The sequence below is a fragment of the Pleurodeles waltl genome, chromosome 7, assembly GCF_031143425.1.
Source record: "Pleurodeles waltl isolate 20211129_DDA chromosome 7, aPleWal1.hap1.20221129, whole genome shotgun sequence".
Lineage (NCBI taxonomy): Eukaryota > Metazoa > Chordata > Amphibia > Caudata > Salamandridae > Pleurodeles > Pleurodeles waltl.
The window spans coordinates 1124048995-1124067994 of NC_090446.1; the positions used below are offsets into that span (position 1 = coordinate 1124048995).

The following is a 19000-nucleotide window of genomic DNA, read 5'->3' on the forward strand; positions in this document are numbered from 1 at the left end:
GACTGCTTGTGCCAAGCTCCCAAGGGGGTGAGCAGGGGCTATCCCAGTGTGTAGCTCCTTTACCCTGACTAGAGTGAGGGTCCCTGCTTGGACATAGTGCAAACTGAATGCTACCCAAAGACCCCATTTCTAACACCACCTGAAATGGCTTGAAGCAGGGATGCCTGTTTGCCCCCTTTCGTTTCTCATTATATATGGCAGATCTGCCCAATGTGTTGAGTAAGGCAGCCAGTGGTACAGCAGAATTAGGCTCTTACCCTTCAGGTACATTCGTTTATGTGGATGATATTGCCATTTTAGACCTGACTCCGAAAGGTCTCCAGACATCTTCATACCTCATCATCCTGCTCATATACTCTTTTCCTAAAGGTAAGTAAAAATAAAACTAAGATTATGGGGTTTCCTCCAAAAGGAGTTTCAGATAAATTCAAAGTATGAGTGGTTTCCTAATAAGTATGTCATAGAAGCAGTAGAATTTATCCTTATCTTGGCAGATTTATTTGAGCAAATTTGGCTGGTAGCGAACATATCACACATACATCAAATAGGGCATTGGCCCATGGAAATGCACTAAAGAAACTTTATGGAGCAACAGGTCAAAGGTACTTTAATCATGTTTCAACAGTATACAAAATAATGATTCCACTGACACTCTTATATGCTATAGAGACAATAAGAATTAGTCAGTGGCACATTATGCATAAGCTGGAGGGGAAGATTCTTCACACTATTTGCACTTTAAATTCCATGATATCAATAGAAGCTCTAAGGTTGGAATTAGGATTGGTAAGCACTTTCATAAGATGATTGGCTGCTATATTACGTTGGTACCATTGCCTATTACATCCTAAAGAAAAGTCCTTAAGGAGTCTTATGGCTTCGGAATGTCATTCCACAACTATTGAGACTTAATTCATATTTTAACTGCACTTCAGCACTTTACTTTGACTAGACTGGATATTCAGATTATAAATTGTTTATCTTAAACACTATTTAAAATATACTATGATAAATTGGCCCATTGAAAATGATATAGAGATGTGTAGAGGAAAGTCTTGTTTCCGTTATATTATTCAATCTTGTCAGGCATCTGTTCCTTATGTGTATTTGAAGTGGAACTAGGATCATAGAGTGCGAAGATGCATAATGCTATATAGACTGAAATGTTTACCAATACAATCAGTGATGGATGCATGGCAGAACGTAATTTGGGAAGAGACAATATGCACCTTGTTTAAAAATGATGTACAGACGATTGAACACGCTATATTTGCTTGTCCTGCCTTAAAAAATTATCAACAGAGATTTTAAAAACCACTTTTTAAAAATATGGTATTATATCAGCAATAGCCGCTAAGGAAGATGATAAATTGTCCAGTTAATGAATTGATGTATTGTATTTTTGTTTTACATTTTTAGCTCCTTTTTAAAGCTGTATTAATAGATGTCATTTTGAATATTGTAGATCTCAATGTAAGATCTAACTTTCTAATAAAAACGTGAGAACTTGTAGTGCAGGTTGGGTAATACACAATAAATTAGTAATGGATTAGTGAGTTTACAGTCATACAAATTATTTATATCCTGTAGTCTTTGGTGGTGTGGAGAAGGGTTGCGTGCATGGATACCTTTTACATTAAGTGGATGCTATGGAACAGTGTTCTTTTCTGAATTTTGGGAACTAGGGTTCTCCCCATTGAAATAAATCAGGGATGTTGGGTTCGAGAGTCTTCTTGTTGCATAGGCTAAAATAGATTCCAGGATAGCAATCATATTGTTTTGTCCTGCTCTTATTTATCTGGTGGTAGAAAAAAGTAGTCAACCAGCATATGCTGAAACTCCAATCCTAGTACTCTGGGGGATGCTCTCCAATGCATTTATATTCTCCAGGCCTGTGCAGATTGTTCTGAAATATTTGGATATTTAAGACCCTCTTAACTTATTTTTCATATTGTGAGATACTGAAGCCCAGATGTACCTTTGTTTCCTAGGGAGCTTGCATGGCACATAGCGACTCAAACATTGGCATTGATCAAGTTTCTCACGCAAAAGGTCGTTTTCCGCTGAAGGTATCCACGAGCAGTGCTATAAATGGCTTTGCATCGCCTAGAATAAAATTCCATGGTATAGAATGTAAAGGGGGCATTATTGGGTTGGAACTGCTTAAACTCCCATAAGAGTTAGATAAACCCATGGCTAGTAAAGCCACACAAGGTTGCATGACTTAGCATTGCATGGAATATGAGCACTAAATTAAAAAGTGCAAAAAAGTGGCAAAAGTTACAGATTTCTGAATGTATAATACTAGTGATAATCGCAAAAACCCACAGTTTACCCATGGTCAATCGTCTGCGCAAAGGTAGTTGTACATCAGGGTATACTTAGAGTACAAAAGTCACACAAGATACTTATTGATAGCTTTTACACTAAGGGACAATGCTACTTAAGGTACAGCATCACAGAAGCACAACATTTTTTATGTTTGTTTTTTCGGCAGCCGAGGGACACACAACCTGATGTGAATACAATGAGACCAATTTTTTGTCAATGTAATGCAGCTCAAGCACAGTTGAATTTTGCACTGCATTGGGTTGCATGAATCATTGTCAGTTTCCCCTTTGTATGTTATGGAAAAATTTTTAGGAAATTGTCACATGTAGTGGGATTGTTGATAGCAATGTATTTAATTAGATTGGTATTGTGGATATGCTAAAATCAAAGCAAATAAAATAATTGGAGTGGGGAGGAGACATGTGACTTCCTCAATTATTCTAAACGTGGTTGACTCCACCACATGTGTGACATACTCTGAGTTGAAAGCATGTGTCCTAGAATGATCATTTCCTCTGTCTAAAACTTTTCTTTCCCAACTTAGATATGAATATTGACACCATGTAATTCATTATCGGTTAGCATAAGGAATAGTTTCTAGTTTCAAGAACTTACTCCTCTTTCAACTCTAGACCACCCTCGCCCTGTCCACATCTCCACCTACTTGTATTTATTCTCAACTTTCACCATGATAGGATCTTCTGATACCAGTATCCTCTCCTACATTCTCCCTCTCCTTTTCCCACCTGCATTTCCATGTTTTTCTCAACCTTTCCTTTGTTCTCCTCCTGTCCTCTCTTCCACATACATCAACCTCTCTACCCCTCTGTCCTTTGTCCTACCCAGATCCTGTCCTTTCTTACCCACCTATCAACTCTTTCTCTCATCCTGGACTGCCTTAACCTCCTGGCAGTCACCTCTCCCTCAATTCCCTCTTCATCTCATCTCTTCCCTTCTCTATGCCTCCCTCTTCCCACCACCCTGCTGTCCCTTCCCCTTGGCACACCCTATCTTCGCCTATGTCTTCTCTCCCTCACTTTGTCCACACTTCCAATTACATTATCCCCTCCTTCTCTTTGCCTGTCCTCTCCTATTCTCATACTGTCTCCCCGTAATGAATTTGTGCGGTGGTTGCTTAGTGGGTACCAACATCATTTTTATCAGACTTTGACTAATAGCAAGGGAGAAAAAGACAGAAAAGTGAGAAGGAAGGAGGAACTGAAAGATATAAATATGTTGACATAGAGAGACATCTGGTGTGAAAAAGAACTTGGTATACTTCGTTAAAGAGACACGAAGTATAGGATGGAAGTTAAAGAAATCATGTGCAATCAATACTAAATAGCCTTGGTATTTGGCTATTCTGGCATTCAGCTGCACCGACATCCGGCCTGGAAGAAAATCTCTGAACTTATTATTATGTCTGTATTTTGTTTTTACAAGTTAAGCACTGCTACCTTCTGTTCTAGTTTTCCTTTACTTTCTCCTCTCACACTGTTCTTATTTCCCATGCCCTGCTCTGTGTTCAACTCACACTTCATTTCTGTTGCCCTTGTTATTTTTTAGGTCAAGTCTATTAGACAGCGCATGTGCTTTACGTTGTGAGACATTGTGGGGTTACCAATAGTATACTGGGGCTTGGAGCCTGCCTACTGCTTACCATTGTTTTGCTTTCCTGTCACTCTTATTTGCCTGCTTCACATTTGGGTCCCAGGTTGTCAATCATGTGTTTGTCCCTCCCATGGAGCACAGCCTATTTACCATACCTTTTGATTGGTTGGTTGCCATGCTTCTACTGCTTGCTTTTCCAGCACTACTTCTGTTTTTGGGCTATGCACTTCATGGAAGTTAATATGTTTTTCAGATTTCTCCCTCATATACTTCTCCCCCACTGCACTTTGTGTTATTGTCGGTCACCCATGTGCTTCTACCCATCACCTCTATGGTACATTCGCTCTTTTGTCATGCACTGTTGCTTTCAGGCGTGTTTGCTTCTCCTCCACCCACTTCATGTTATTCCGCCACCCATTGCTTCTCCTCTTCACCCCACCCTGTATGTTATTTCTGTCCTTCCTCCACCCATTGTGTTGCTTCAGCCCGCCCATAGCCTTCTTTCCTGTTGCCCATTGCTTCTTCTCCCCACTCCTGTCCTCTATGTTGCTTCAGTCCCCCTGCCCTCCATATTGCTTCCTACCACTCATACACTCCTTATGCTTCTCTTGCCCACTCCCACATTGCTTCCCCAACCATGTTCTCTATGCTGCCCTACCCACGCCCTCTCTGTTGAAGCTCCCCACCTATGCCCTGTGTGTTGTCCCCCCACCTCTCTTCCAAGTCATTAGATTTATTTTATCTCGATTAGCCATGCTTCACACAATGGGGGATGCCGTACTGAATGATTAAAAAACATTGACAAATCCAATGGGTCTCAAAGGTCAAACCTACTGGCTTTGACAGTGCATCTTTCACTTAGTTCTCTCACTTTGTTGATTCCCCTTACACTATCTCGCTTTCCCCTACAGAATCAGCTGTTGGTGGATCTTGACGGCATGGCCACTGGTCGGGCCCAAGAGGTCCCGGACCAGGGCTGGGCCTGGGTGGTGCTGCTGGCAGTCGTGCTGTCCCAGGGAATGACCTTTGGCTTCCCATCATGTATTGCCGTCTTCTACACGGACATCCAAGCCTCCTTCCAGGCCAGCAACAGTGAGACATCGTGGTTCCCATCCATTGTGACAGCAGTGCTGCACGCGGGGGGTAAGAGAGCAGGCTGGAGAGACTTTTGTTTTTTAACTGCAGCACTGCTCCTATAATTCTGTTCCTCATATTAACTCCATCATCATCATCATAATAACTTTATTTCGGCTAGAAGCCATAAAAGTAGACAATACAAAACATAACATGATTAGGGAACATGTCAGTTAACAATTATAAGGATATAAGAATAGCATTATTTTTAAAAAAATTACGGTATCCCAAAAGATATAAAAATATTAGGTCATTATAATTTAACTCCAATCAATTAAAACTTATCAAACTAAATAAATATAATCTAAAACCGAATTATTTAAAACATGTGATTATAACAATTCTCTAGTTCATATCTTCCCTATGTTCTACAAGTACCTCACCGCTGAGGAGCCAGTTTTATCATTTATCTCAGTTGTCTGGTATAAAGGGAGAAAATTCCATAGTTTACTTTAAGGGCCCTAGAAAAATAATGGGGTCACAAAATTAAAAAAAATAAAAATAAAAAAACAAGCAAATCATCATTATTCTTAAAATCTGAAGATCCAGACCATTGTGTCTTTGGCTTCAGCCAGTTAAGATCTATTATGTAAAATAAGTATGATCTAAAACCAATGTGTTAAAAATACATGTTTATAATAATTCTCTTGTTCTTATGGCCCATGCACTTCGCAAGTATCCCGCAACAGAAAAAAATATTTTATAATTTGTGTCAGTTGTTAGAAATCGTAATGCTGTATTCCATTCCCTTATCCCAACTGCCTTACATAATGGAGCAATCCACTTTTTCCTAGGTACCAGATATCTAGGGCAGAAAAACATGAAGTGCACGAGTGACTCTTTTGTCTTTTGACAATGGTGGCAGTATATTAAATTGCAGTCCTCTGATCTCCATTGCGCTGTAAATGACTTAAGCGGGAGGGTCCCTAATCTAAACTTGATGAATAGTGTTTTAGTATAGGGAGGGTTTACATTATCCAAATAGGCCTCAAATTTGGGGCTGCATTTATGGTCTAAGAACTGTAGAGTCAGACTGCCATGATTTTTTAACCAAATTTGGCCCATAATGTTCTCCCAATAGCACCTTTTTACACGCTCCTTTGTTTCCTTGGTCAAATTATGAGGAGCACTCCATACCTCTTCCATCTTTAGGAATTTACACGTATCTCTAATGTGTCTGAACCAAGGGATCTTTAGTACGCTGTCACTTACGAGAAATTCATCTAATGCTATATGGAGGTTGGACCGATACTCTGAGGTCCAAAGACGAATCCAATACATCAGTGGTCTTAGTGCAATTTCATTATGTATTTCATTTAGGGCTAAGTCAAATCTGAGCGGGGTGAGAGGGGTGCTCATCGGCAACTTCAGGAAGTTTTGTATAAAGCGGTTTTCTACCGTGGTCAGACACCTAGAGTTAGTATGTCCCCAAATCTCAGCACCATAAATTGAGGCTGCTACTGCCACTGCTTTGTAAACGGTGATGGCAGGTGTTATCTCCCCTTCACAAGTATTGGCTATTTTCCTCGCTATCACTGTTGACCTTTGCCTAAGTGCTGTCAGACTCTTCCTGATCTGTGCTGACCAACGTTGGTAGTCACTTAGCCTAATCCCCAAATAATCAAATTGGCTGACTCTCTCCACTGGTTGGCCTGCTATCATCATTTTTCCCCTAAATAATTTATGCAGGTTAAAAACCATGAACTTTGATTTTGTGGAGTTAATTTCAAGTCCTCTTTTAGAGCAAAAATTATAAAAGGTGTCCAATTCATTTTGTAAGCCCATAGGTGTTCTTGAAATTAATAAAGTGTCATCGGCGAACATTAAAATGGGGACGGGGGTTCCAGCTAAACTTGGGGCATCATGATTACAATGTAGCAATTGGTCCGCAGCACTGTTGATGTAAAGGTTAAACAGTGTTGGTGCCAAAATACACCCCTGCCTAACCCCTCTATCGACAGGTATAGCTTCCGTTAGATCGCCGCTTTCCGACCAGCGCACGTGAGCATAAGTTCCTTCATGTAGGTATCTAATCAGTCTTAGTAGTTCACTGTTGGGTTGATAACTCTCCATAACTTTCCATAATGTATCCCGAGGTACCATGTCAAACGCAGCTTTTAGGTCGATAAAAGTTACATACAAATGACTTTTATTAAGTGACAGGTATTTCCAGCAAAGAAGGTTAAACCTAAATGCCTGGTCTATTGTACTCAACCCTCTTCTGAAGCCTGCCTGAGAATCGGAGAGAATTTGGGAATCCTCTATCCATGTCTGTAATCTATTCAGTACTTGCTTAGTGAATATCTTTTGGCTAACGTCAATAAGACTGATAGGCCTATAGTTGATAGGTTGGTCCCTTGGCCCTTTCTTATAAATAGGGACTATAATTGCTCCTTGCCACGTAGTAGGAAGTCCTCCCCCCCTCAGTATCTCATTACTGAGCGCATTTAGATACAATTACCATGTTGTTGGTCGGGAGAGATATAAATCCCCTGGAATACCGTCAAGACCAGGGGCCTTCCCTTTACGTATTGATTGGAGAGCCTCTGTTGTTTTTTTTAAGGAAAAAAGGTCCAGGTCAAATTTGGGTGGTGTTGTACTCCCCCACGTTGAAGTATTGACAAAAAGGTCATTAGGTTTTAGGAGAGGTGTAATAGTACTTCTGATATGTGGTTTTCTGTATACATTTGAAAAATGCGTCACCCAAGTTTCTGGCTGGATTACAGGGTAGTTTTCCATTCCTTGAGAGCTATTTTTATCTGCCACTAGTTTCCAGAATAAATTGAAATCCTTCTCCTGGAGTGCCTCAACCATCCTATTCCAATGCCTAGTCGCCCACTCTTTTTTTGCGTCTTTAAGTACATCTTTATATACAATCCTGTTTTTCCTTATCTCTCGACAGTTCCCTTCCTTGAGTGCTCCCAATAGCTGTAGTTTAGCCTGACGGCAGGGGTTGGTAAACCACCTTGATGTTCTAATCCCAGTCTCTGTCCGTCTCCTTACCGTCTGGAAATGTGGTTTTAATCGGGTGATCAGGGTACTATGGAGATGGACCAAATCTACCAATTTGGTATTTGTATGTTTCAATGGGGCAAGTGTTGTTGCAACTATTCTATAAATTAATAGCTGGAAATTTGCATCAACTTCAACCCATTCCCATTTCACATTTTTCCAATCATTGGTCCTAGTGAGGGCACTATTTAGAGTCCATGTTGTCAGTGTCTTAGAGCTGAATAAGATAGTAGAGAAGGAGGTACTCAAAGCTAGGTGATCACTGTCAATACGAGGGAGAACTATCATGTCAATTAGGGATTTCCAGAGGGCGTCATCTACTAAAACGTAATCCAGGTGGCTAGAATATAAGCCTCTCCTGTATGTAGGTGACGCCGGGTTATCTGATCTGGTATTCCCATTTACTATTCTTAATCCCTTTATTTTTATTAAGTCTTCGAGTAGTTCTAAAGCGCCTCCTTCTTTCTTGGATGTGGGTTGCACCGGCCCTGATCTATCCCAAAAGTCTGCAAGCTGAGATCCTTCTTGCTGATTGCCATCTCTGCAGTTCAACTGCATATTAAAATCGCCCGCAACAATTAAGCCCCGCCCGTCAGGAAGGCAGTTAAAAAAATCTGCTAATGTGCTCATCTGAACAGTCTGGGTCCTTTGGGTGCCAGGTCTAATGTATATGTTTACAATTATTATGCTAACAAGACCTCTAGCAGTACTAATTTCGACCGCAACGGCTAATGAATCCCTCGTAGGGGTTACTATCTCTTTTACCTTTGGGAACAGGTCGTGTTTTAGCCAAATTATCAGGCCGCCTGAAGCCCTGCCCGATGATGATGGGAGTGCAGTCTTCTGGAAGGTCCAATAACCTTCTCTATTTACTACAGATGGGGCCCATGTCTCCTGTAATAAAATAATATGGTGTTGATCTATAAATCTGCACCAATCAGGGTTAGCTGTCTTCTGGGTCAGCCCTGCCACATTCCAAGATAAGATCTTAATCGGTAAGTCATGGTCATCCCCATTTTCTGGCAGTTTCTCCCTAGTCTCATTTAAGCAAGCTATTACTCGTTGGGGCTTCTCCTCTAGCGAGCCACTCCAATGTGTTTTTGGTTCAGCTCCCAGGGTATCAAATAAGTCGTTTTTTGGCATATGAGAGTCGAGGCTGGGTATGCCATCACTCCCAACTTCAGTCACGGGGGCTTTGCGTCAGTCTGTGGCCGAAGTTGGGCTATGCTTTTGATCCCTTCTCTGGGCACAAAGATGCTGGGTCATTGTAGTATTATTTCTCTCTTGTGGAAACAGGTTTATCAATGATTGGGGAAATTTATGGACAAGTGTCACTTGGGATGAGGCACCCGGTCTCACTTTTTTCTCGAGTGCCAAAAGGCCCTTAGCTAGATTCTGACTGGTCAATTTTATCCCTATAAGATCTGAGGTTAAACCTATTCTTGTGAGTCTCTGTGCGATAACTATGTCGTCCCTTATAATGGACCTACACTTCTTTGTCCCTCTTATCCAATGTATGACTTTATTTTTGAGAGATTCCCCTTGCTCTAATTGGCCATTGCTTAGCTTAGGAACATTTGTCATGTAAATATCGTAGCCGCCATGTCCAATCTGACTTTGGGGAATATTTCCCGAGAAGCGTTTGGAGCTTTTATCTAGGTGTCCTTCTCTGTGCATCTTCCAGTTAGCCCCTATGTCCAAGGGTATATCGCATTTATTATGAGCACACGCTACAGGAAGTACACTATTGCCCCCCTGAGTGGTCTGTGTAACCATTTCAACCCTTTGGCCCCTACACCTCTGTGACATGAATGTCTCCGGTATTAAAACTGGCTTTGCCAAGGAGTTAGGGTCAGATTTTTGTGATGGCTTCCTTATTTCCCCAATTACCGCAGATATACCGTCCAGCTTCTCATATATCATGTGGGTAAAAGATGTAAGATGCTCTCTAAGGCTTAAAATTTCAGCTGTTATCTGTGCTAACTGTAAGTCAGCTGGATGTTCCTTCTGAGTGATTATAACTGATGCTAGCTCCTCCGTTCCCCTTGGCGTGGTTCTCTCTAATTCAAGTGGCGATAGTAGAGCAAGGGGTAAGAAGCGGTTATTGCAATTTAACAGGGGGGATGCACCATCTTGCTGACTAGGCAGATTTAATTTAGGGCTCTCTGTTGGATTCTTAAAAATTTCTGACTTATTAAGTTCTGCGCTAATGCCCTGGGATATAGATGTCTGCGGGTCTCTATTCGCAGGAGCGAAAAAAGATTTTATATCATTAGAGGAGGCAAAAGCATCTTTCCTACGAGATTTTGAGGGCTTGGTGGCTAACAAACTCTCCACTTCCTCTATAAGGTCATCAATTTGGGTAAGCGTGCAATTTTCGGCCGCATGTCAAGGTGCTCTTTTTGCCCTTCCCTGCTCGATAGGATTGCTAGTAGCTTTCCTTTTCCCCATCTTGGTGAAATATTATTCTCAGGCACGTTATAACAGAAGAAAGAAGGGGAAATTATAAGTGCTGTGACTAATATGTTCCAGAAGCCGGTAAGTCCTGGTTGAAAAGTAGAGCAATAAGGGTGAAGTTATTTTTGCTTTGTTAAACCCCGACACAGTACCTTCAGGGAGCCTTACACTTGAAGCTGCCTGGTTCAAAATGTCAGGGGGGTGGCCCTGCCCTGGCTCTTCCTGGCAATGACGGGCAAGGATGGGCCCGCCCTTCGCCCGGGCTTTGCCCGGGCGCCGCCCGCGCGCATCCCGCACGGCGGGAGCGCGAAGGTAATTTAAAGGGCTCCTGCCCTTCAGTCAAGGTCCCGGTGTCCCAGCAGCAACAACGCGCTTCCCGCGACGGCGGGAGCGCGAAGGTAATTTAAAGGGCTCCTGCCCTTCAATCAAGGTCCCGGTGTCCCAGCAGCAGCAACGCGCTTCCCACGACGGCGGGAGCGCGAAGGTAATTTAAAGGGCTCCTGCCCTTCAATCAAGGTCCCGGTGTCCCAGCAGCAGCAACGCGCTTCCCCTATTATTAACTCTCCTCTGCTCTCCTGTCATCACAACACTCCTCTAGTCTTCTCTCTTTTCTTCTCCTCTACTCACAACACTTCTCTCCTCTCCAAACAACTCTCCTCTCTTCTTCAAACAACCCCCTCCTCCTCTCCTCTTATCTTTTCCTTCTTGCTCCTCTACTCCTCTCTCCTTCCTCCTACTCTGCCTTCTTTCTCTCCGCTTATCTCTCCTGTACAGCTTCATTCTCTCTTTTCTTCCCCTAGTTCTCTTCCTTTCGCCTCTTGCTCTCATATACTCTTTTTTTCTACAAAACCTCTTCCTCTCTCCCTCCTTTTCCTTTCACACTCCTCTTCCTTCCTCCCGCCTCTTCTTCTGCCTTTACTCTCCTGTTCCTGTCTCCTCACACATCATCTTCCTCTCTTCTATTCCTCCTCTTTGCTTTCCTTATTTTTCTCTTCCTGACTTCTCTTCCTGTTCCGTTTACCTTCCTCGCTTTCTTTCTTGGTTTCTCTTTCCTTTGGTCACTTCCTCTCCTTTCATCTATCTCTTCTTCCTCTCTTCTTTTACCTCTCCCTCCTCTTCACCTTCTTCTTTTCTTGTCTCCTTTTCTTTTCCTCTCACGTCTCTCTTCCTCGTGCTCTCCTCTCTTCAGTATCCCTTTCTCAGATCTCCTCTCACTTTATTCCATAAACTCCTTTCTTTTGTTTCCTGTTCTCTATCTGTACTCTTCCGTCCTTTCCTATTCCTGCATTTTCCCTTACCCTCTCCCCTTTCTCTGTCTCCACCTTCATTATCTGCATCCTAACCTTTTCACTTCATTTACGATTCCCATGTGCAGGTTTTGAGTATGAGGGTTGGAGGAGGTCTTGGGTATGAGAGTAGGGTGCAAGCCGTTGAAGTCTCATCCCCATTAGGCCAGTGTGTGCATTGCCAATAGGGTATATTCCTGCAGACTGTCCCAAACCTCAGTTTGCGAGGTATTGGGTGCATAAACACTCACAATGGCCAACTGTGCCCGGTGTAACCTGCCATTGATCGCCACACACCTCCCATCTGGGCCCACCCTGGCCATCTCTGTCACACATTGGATACCACGCTGGGTCCACATAAGAACTCCTCTGTTGTAGCATAAGCACATAGTAGTAAATGTTGCCCTCTCGACTGCCTATAAGGAGAGACAGACAGAGGGGAGCCCTCTGCTACTCACCACTGTCCACCATCTGCCTGCCACTTCTCCCCAATGTATATCACAATCTCAAGGCAGGTCAGCAAGGGCGTCCGCTTCAGGGCTCTTCATCAACTCCCTCCAGTCCCCCGGCACTGAAGGACAAGAAAAGTGCAACGTTAAAACCAGCTGCCCTAGTCCAAGGCGTTTGTCTGACTGTGACTCCAGGAGGGTTGTCCAAATATCCCTCCACTAAGAGCCCACAGGGTGCCCACGGCGCCACTGAAGCCAAGAACCCTGTCTTAACCATTGGTGGCTGGACTCTTTAACATTAAAGACCCCATGAAATCCAAAATCCCTGGTAAGATTCCAACCAGACCTGTCAATACCCCACATCTGGTCAGCCAGCATGGTCTTCTACCAAGCTATCTCCACGAGAGGCCTCCTGCTACCCTCTGGGTAGAAGGGCATGGTCCGGGCTCAGCAACACAATCTGCATTTCCCTGTGGTACATCCCCACTGAGACTTCACGAACGTCACCTTCAGCATGGGCAGTCCCCTGCAACAGTCCCACCTGTCAGATGGGGCTGTGCTTGGGAGAGAGCTCCCAAGACTCATGAGACTTCCGCCATGATGCTTGGCTGCACCTCCTGTTCAGCTTCTTCTAATAGTAGATTTGACATTCTCTTCTGGCAGGTATGTGTCTCAAGCTATGCTGTGGGTAGCGCTTCCTCGCCAGAGGATTTATTATTTAATTTTGAGGGGTTTCTATGACTTATAACTGTAAAAATGCAATGTTGCTTTAACAGAGAAGCATTTGATATTTTACTCTCTGAGATACATATTGATGTTGCCACAGCTGTGGTTGACGGCCCTTGATCAGAGCTCCCCGGGTGTCTCTTGCATAGATGGAAAAGGGCTCAACAGGAAATGCCTGTGAACAAGGTCAGGATGACCGAAACGCGTTGGGTGGCCTTGTAATGTGTTGCTTTACGGATTAATGGAGTTCAGCATTAAAGCACGAAAAGCATACAATAACTTTGGAGTGCGGTTAATCTTTCTTAAATGAAGGAAACAGTGGGATCTAAGATCCCTTCTAGACACGTTTCATCATTAAAGGGCAGTTGTAGCTGGGATGTCAGAGGGCATCCCTTTACCTTTTACCAAGAGTAAAATATTTGAAGTAGTCACGCGACCAATCATAAATACTAAAGTCATTGCCTCTCACAGATGGTTCTTTAAAACAGCATGCATGATGAACAAGATATTTTATAATACTGGTTCCAGTTTTGTCCTGAATTTGGTCCATCCCGAAGTTTGAGATCCAGCTTCGAGGTGGTTTGTAAGATTTCCCACATCAACGATAATAAACACAAGCATTTTCAATGCAACGGGTCTCGCATTTGTTTGAATTAGAGCTATTAGCGTTGTAAAGCAAAAAAAACGCAGCGCAATCGCGCTGCGTGGAAAAGAAAAAGATAAAGTAGTCCGGACCCCAGGCTGAAAACATCGAGCCTCCTATGTTTTTGGTACTTTACTGGTGCTGTGTAGGTGGGCTAAATACCGGAAAAGGCATGACGTATGCATGCCTTTCACAAATGAAAGCAAGCGGATTTTAAAAGGCAAGCCCATGAACCAATGTACAGGGAGTGCAGAATTATTAGGCAAATGAGTATTTTGACCACATCATCCTCTTTATGCATGTTGTCTTACTCCAAGCTGTATAGGCTCGAAAGCCTACTACCAATTAAGCATATTAGGTGATGTGCATCTCTGTAATGAGAAGGGGTGTGGTCTAATGACATCAACACCCTATATCAGGTGTGCATAATTATTAGGCAACTTCCTTTCCTTTGGCAAAATGGGTCAAAAGAAGGACTTGACAGGCTCAGAAAAGTCAAAGATAGTGAGATATCTTGCAGAGGGATGCAGCACTCTTAAAATTGCAAAGCTTCTGAAGCGTGATCATCGAACAATCAAGCGTTTCATTCAAAATAGTCAACAGGGTCGCAAGAAGCGTGTGGAAAAACCAAGGCGCAAAATAACTGCCCATGAACTGAGAAAAGTCAAGCGTGCAGCTGCCACGATGCCACTTGCCACCAGTTTGGCCATATTTCAGAGCTGCAACATCACTGGAGTGCCCAAAAGCACAAGGTGTGCAATACTCAGAGACATGGCCAAGGTAAGAAAGGCTGAAAGACGACCACCACTGAACAAGACACACAAGCTGAAACGTCAAGACTGGGCCAAGAAATATCTCAAGACTGATTTTTCTAAGGTTTTATGGACTGATGAAATGAGAGTGAGTCTTGATGGGCCAGATGGATGGGCCCGTGGCTGGATTGGTAAAGGGCAGAGAGCTCCAGTCCGACTCAGACGCCAGCAAGGTGGAGGTGGAGTACTGGTTTGGGCTGGTATCATCAAATATGAGCTTGTGGGGCCTTTTCGGGTTGAGGATGGAGTCAAGCTCAACTCCCAGTCCTACTGCCAGTTCCTGGAAGACACCTTCTTCAAGCAGTGGTACAGGAAGACGTCTTCATCCTTCAAGAAAAACATGATTTTCATGCAGGACAATGCTCCATCACACGCGTCCAAGTACTCCACAGCGTGGCTGGCAAGAAAGGGTATAAAAGAAGGAAATCTAATGGCCTCCTTGTTCACCTGATCTGAACCCCATTGAGAACCTGTGGTCCATCATCAAATGTGAGATTTACAAGGAGGGAAAACAGTACACCTCTCTGAACAGTGTCTGGGAGGCTGTGGTTGCTGCTGCACGCAATGTTGATGGTGAACAGATCAAAACACTGACAGAATCCATGGATGGCAGGCTTTTGAGTGTCCTTGCAAAGAAAGGTGGCTATATTGGTCACTGATTTGTTTTTGTTTTGTTTTTGAATGTCAGAAATGTATATTTGTGAATGTTGAGATGTTATATTGGTTTCACTGGTAATAATAAATAATTGAAATGGGTATATATTTCTTTTTGTTAAGTTGCCTAATAATTATGCACAGTAATAGTCACCTGCACACACAGATATCCCCCTAACATAGCTAAAACTAAAAACAAACTACAAACTACTTCCAAAAATATTCAGCTTTTTTATATTAATGAGTTTTTTGGGTTCATTGAGAACATGGTTGTTGTTCAATAATAAAATTAATCCTCAAAAATACTACTTGCCTAATAATTCTGCACTCCCTGTAAGTGACTGGCGTGGCATGGGCGTGATTTGAAGCCCAAAGAGAGATTACAGAACGGACGAAGCGCTTTGCAAATGGGGCGTCCAAGCCTCTCGAGCCCAGGGCAACACAAGCCAAGCACAGCTTACCCTGAAACTGCACTCCGCAACCACTTTGCTGAATTTCAGGAAGGCGCGAAAACTTGAATTTTTAGTAACTAGTTTTCGTACATCTATGCTTGATGCTCATGTTCCCCGGCATCGGTAGGTCTTTCTGTTAGTGCCCAGAGACTCCTTGGTATGTATGTTGTGCTAAAAAATATCGTATTACTAATGCCGATGAAGGTGATAATAAATATAACTACTCTTAACATGTTGGTATCCTGTTTCTAGCTGAGACGCTGATATCCGCATGTTCCCTTACAAATGATTACACAGTACCATGCCGAAAACACAATTACGACACCCCTTGGCTGTGTATGGCTGCCAAGTTTAGAGGATCTGCATGTTATTTTGTTTATCTTATCCAGCTCCGAATCCAACCGCTGTGTAAACATGTCATCAGCCTGCCTCATTCCAAATAAAGCAGATGTGTAATTTCAAGCTGATAGAAGCAGGCCTGGCAAAAATGTGAAAACTAGTCACCTTCCTCTCTCTATCCATCCAGAGTCTCTTTACCTTGCTCTTCTCTCTCTCAACCTGTTTTTTATTTTTATTGTAATTTTTCAACCATACATTTCATTCGTTTACAAGCTAAAATGCGTTTTACATAATACCATATGTGTTTCTACGGTTTCGATGTGTGTAGCAAAACAAGAAATTTAACAAGTCGTGAGGCTCAACAGAAAACTTTAGATCAGTGCATTAAGAAGCTGTGAGGTACTCGGGGGGCGTGGCCACGGAGCTGAGCATGGCGCACGCTTAACCGCTCGGCTCCGGAGGGGCCGACTTCAAACGTATGCCTAGGCGCTGGGGCGGGTGGTGTCGCGCTCAAAGTGGAGCGTAACGACTGCTGAAGACGTGGGGAGACGGTGGCGGCGCGGCTTGGCCCCCGGGGTGAGCGCCAGGGTTCCCGGGGCCGATCGGGACTGCGGAGCGGCTGCGGCCTGGCTGACGGGCGGGGCCGCCCCGCGCTGAATTGAGGTGCCGCTGGCTCGGTGCGAAGGAGGAGGTGAGCGGCGATTGCGGGTGGGGCCACTGGCGAGGGGCCGTTGCCCCGGGGGTGGCCCCCTGCGGATTCGTGTGGCCCGGCGGGGATCGTGCCCGGGGGCCTGCTGGCGGACTGCGGCCGCGGTCCTGGGACGTGCGGCGTGCCGCGCAGGGCGCGGAGGCTGTGCGCGGGCCCGCCCCGAGGTGTGAGGAGCAGATCGGAGTGCCGAGTGGGGACGCCGGACGGAGTGTGGTCGGCCTCCCACCCGGGAGGCGGGGCCTGGTGCTTCCCGGCTGCGGGGGCACGGACGGTGAGGAGACAAGGGGACAAGAGGCGCCCCGAGAAGGACTGATAGGGAGCCCGCTTCTCCTGTGCCCCCTGGGGGCCGTACGACTGCGGTGCCGGTGGTCGTTGCCCGGGTGCCCCCTGAATGATGGCGGGGGGGCCCCCTGCGCCCAGGACGGTTCAAGTTGGACACTGATCGCCCGTCGCGGGGTGTGGCGGCGAGGGTCCGCCCCGTGCTGATTGCTGTTATCACCCGAAATTTGAGACTGCGCACCATTGTTGCCCGGGGTGGGGGTCCCTCCTGGCTGCTGGGGACGGCGCGGCCTTGGGGGCCTGCCGCGGCTGCCCCTCCCGCGCAGGGCGACGCGGTCTTAGGGGAGGCACCACCCCCGGCCCGGTCCAAGCCACCTTGTTTCCGACTGCGCCGCTGGTGAGGACGCTCGGCGGAGACGAGCTACACGGCGACATCGAGGATCCTGGGCGCACCTGCTTACTGTGGCCCAACGAGCTGGGGATGACTGGCATGGTGTCGGAGACTCCTCCTGGAGCGACCAGAACCTGAGATCTTGACGGCAACAGATTGGGTGAACGGGCAGGCCAACAGCAGGCAGTATAATTACCTGCACAGCGCGCCGGCCTCGTTGAGACGCCCTCCTCTGCATATTCAATGCCCTCCAAGGGCAGACACAAGAACAAAGCCATGGAACCCATGACACTGATACCAATGGCGGACAACGAGCTGACCACACAGAGCCAGTCACAAACCAAGGTTCAGGACACCCTGGACAAGATACTGGGTGCCATTGAAGACACCAAATCCACTCTACAGCGTGACATTAATCAGGTGGCGATAGAGGTGGGGCTATTGAGAGCCGACCACCACAAATTGGCCGACAGAGTAAAGGTAGCAGAAGCAACACTAGAGGAAGTTGTCCCAAAACAAGCAGAAGTATCAGCGGAGGTGACCTCTCTGGCAGACAGAGTGGCGAAGCTCGAACGGCGAGCTGAGGACGCAGAGGGCAGAAACAGGAGAAACAATATTCGCGTGGTGGGTCTCCCTGAGGGGGTCGAGGGGACTAACATGGTGGAGTTTCTGGAGAAATGGCTAAGTACGGTTGTGGCACCAGGATGCCTGACCCCCTTTTATTCATTGGAACGTGCACACCGGGTGCCGGCTAGACCGCTTGCTCCTGCCAGACCGCCCCGGGCTGTAATTGCTAAACTCCTGCACTATAGAGACAGAGACATCCTCCTGCAGAAAGCCAGGGAATTGGGTCCGTTTAAAGTGGCCAATGGCGAAGCAACACTGTTCCCTGACTTCACCTTCGAGGTCCAAAACAAGCGTGCCTCCTTCCTGGCCGTTAAAAGAACTTTACGAGAAGAAGGGATACAGTACTCATTGCTCTATCCAGCAAGACTACGAGTGATTGTGGAGGGGAAGACCACTTTCCTCCAGACTCCGGAGGAGGCATGGGAGTGGCTTGAGAGCTCGGGGTCGGGCCCGGCGCGGCCTGCGTCGGGGGGCCGCGGTGGGGGAGGGTCCCGGCGGGCATTGAGAGGGAGAAGGCCAGGGGGCGGCCGACGGCTAGCACCCACGCAGGCACAAAGGGAGACTGGAAAGAGAGAAGCCCTAAAAGCGGCAGCCAAGATGGGAGTGGAATCGTCTCCGCCGGCGGTCTCTGAAGAGGAATCAGAAGACATAGTGGTGTCCTCGCCCGAGGGCTCTGGGGGATCGACTAGTGCACCGGAGGTAACCCCACAAACGGCTGATGAACTGATCTAAACAGAACCCGCACCGGCGCTGAAAGGCGAGTCAAGATAAGCAGTACGGTGGCCCCTCCGGACCTGGCCGCCCCCCCGGACCTGTTTCTCGCCTGTCAACCCTGACCGGCGAGTATTGACTTGATGTGTTTGTGTGATTTGCAGAGTTGTAGGACTTATTGGGCAGCCTACAGTTTTGGAGGCGCCCTGGGGAAGGGGAGTTGTTTTTTTTTGTTATTAGTTATACCGGCTATATGTGCGATGTGGGCTGATCATAATGAAGGTGCAAGCTTCTGTGGGGCTTGGCCGGGGGTGTGTAGACTCCATGTATAACGGGTTCTAAGAATACGATGGGGGGCTACAACACTATGACCTGGA

The 19000-nt window shown here is 45.6% G+C and overlaps 1 protein-coding gene across 1 annotated transcript in view; it reads left to right on the top strand.

Annotated features, from left to right (window-relative positions):
- Window positions 1-19000, top strand: part of ARMC7 (armadillo repeat containing 7) — a 190132-nt gene that overhangs the window by 14326 nt on the left and 156806 nt on the right. Inside the window, exon 2 of the mRNA XM_069200122.1 lies at window positions 4854-5085. The gene's annotated coding sequence lies outside the window, so the exon portion shown is untranslated. The remainder of the gene's footprint in view (window positions 1-4853; window positions 5086-19000) is intronic.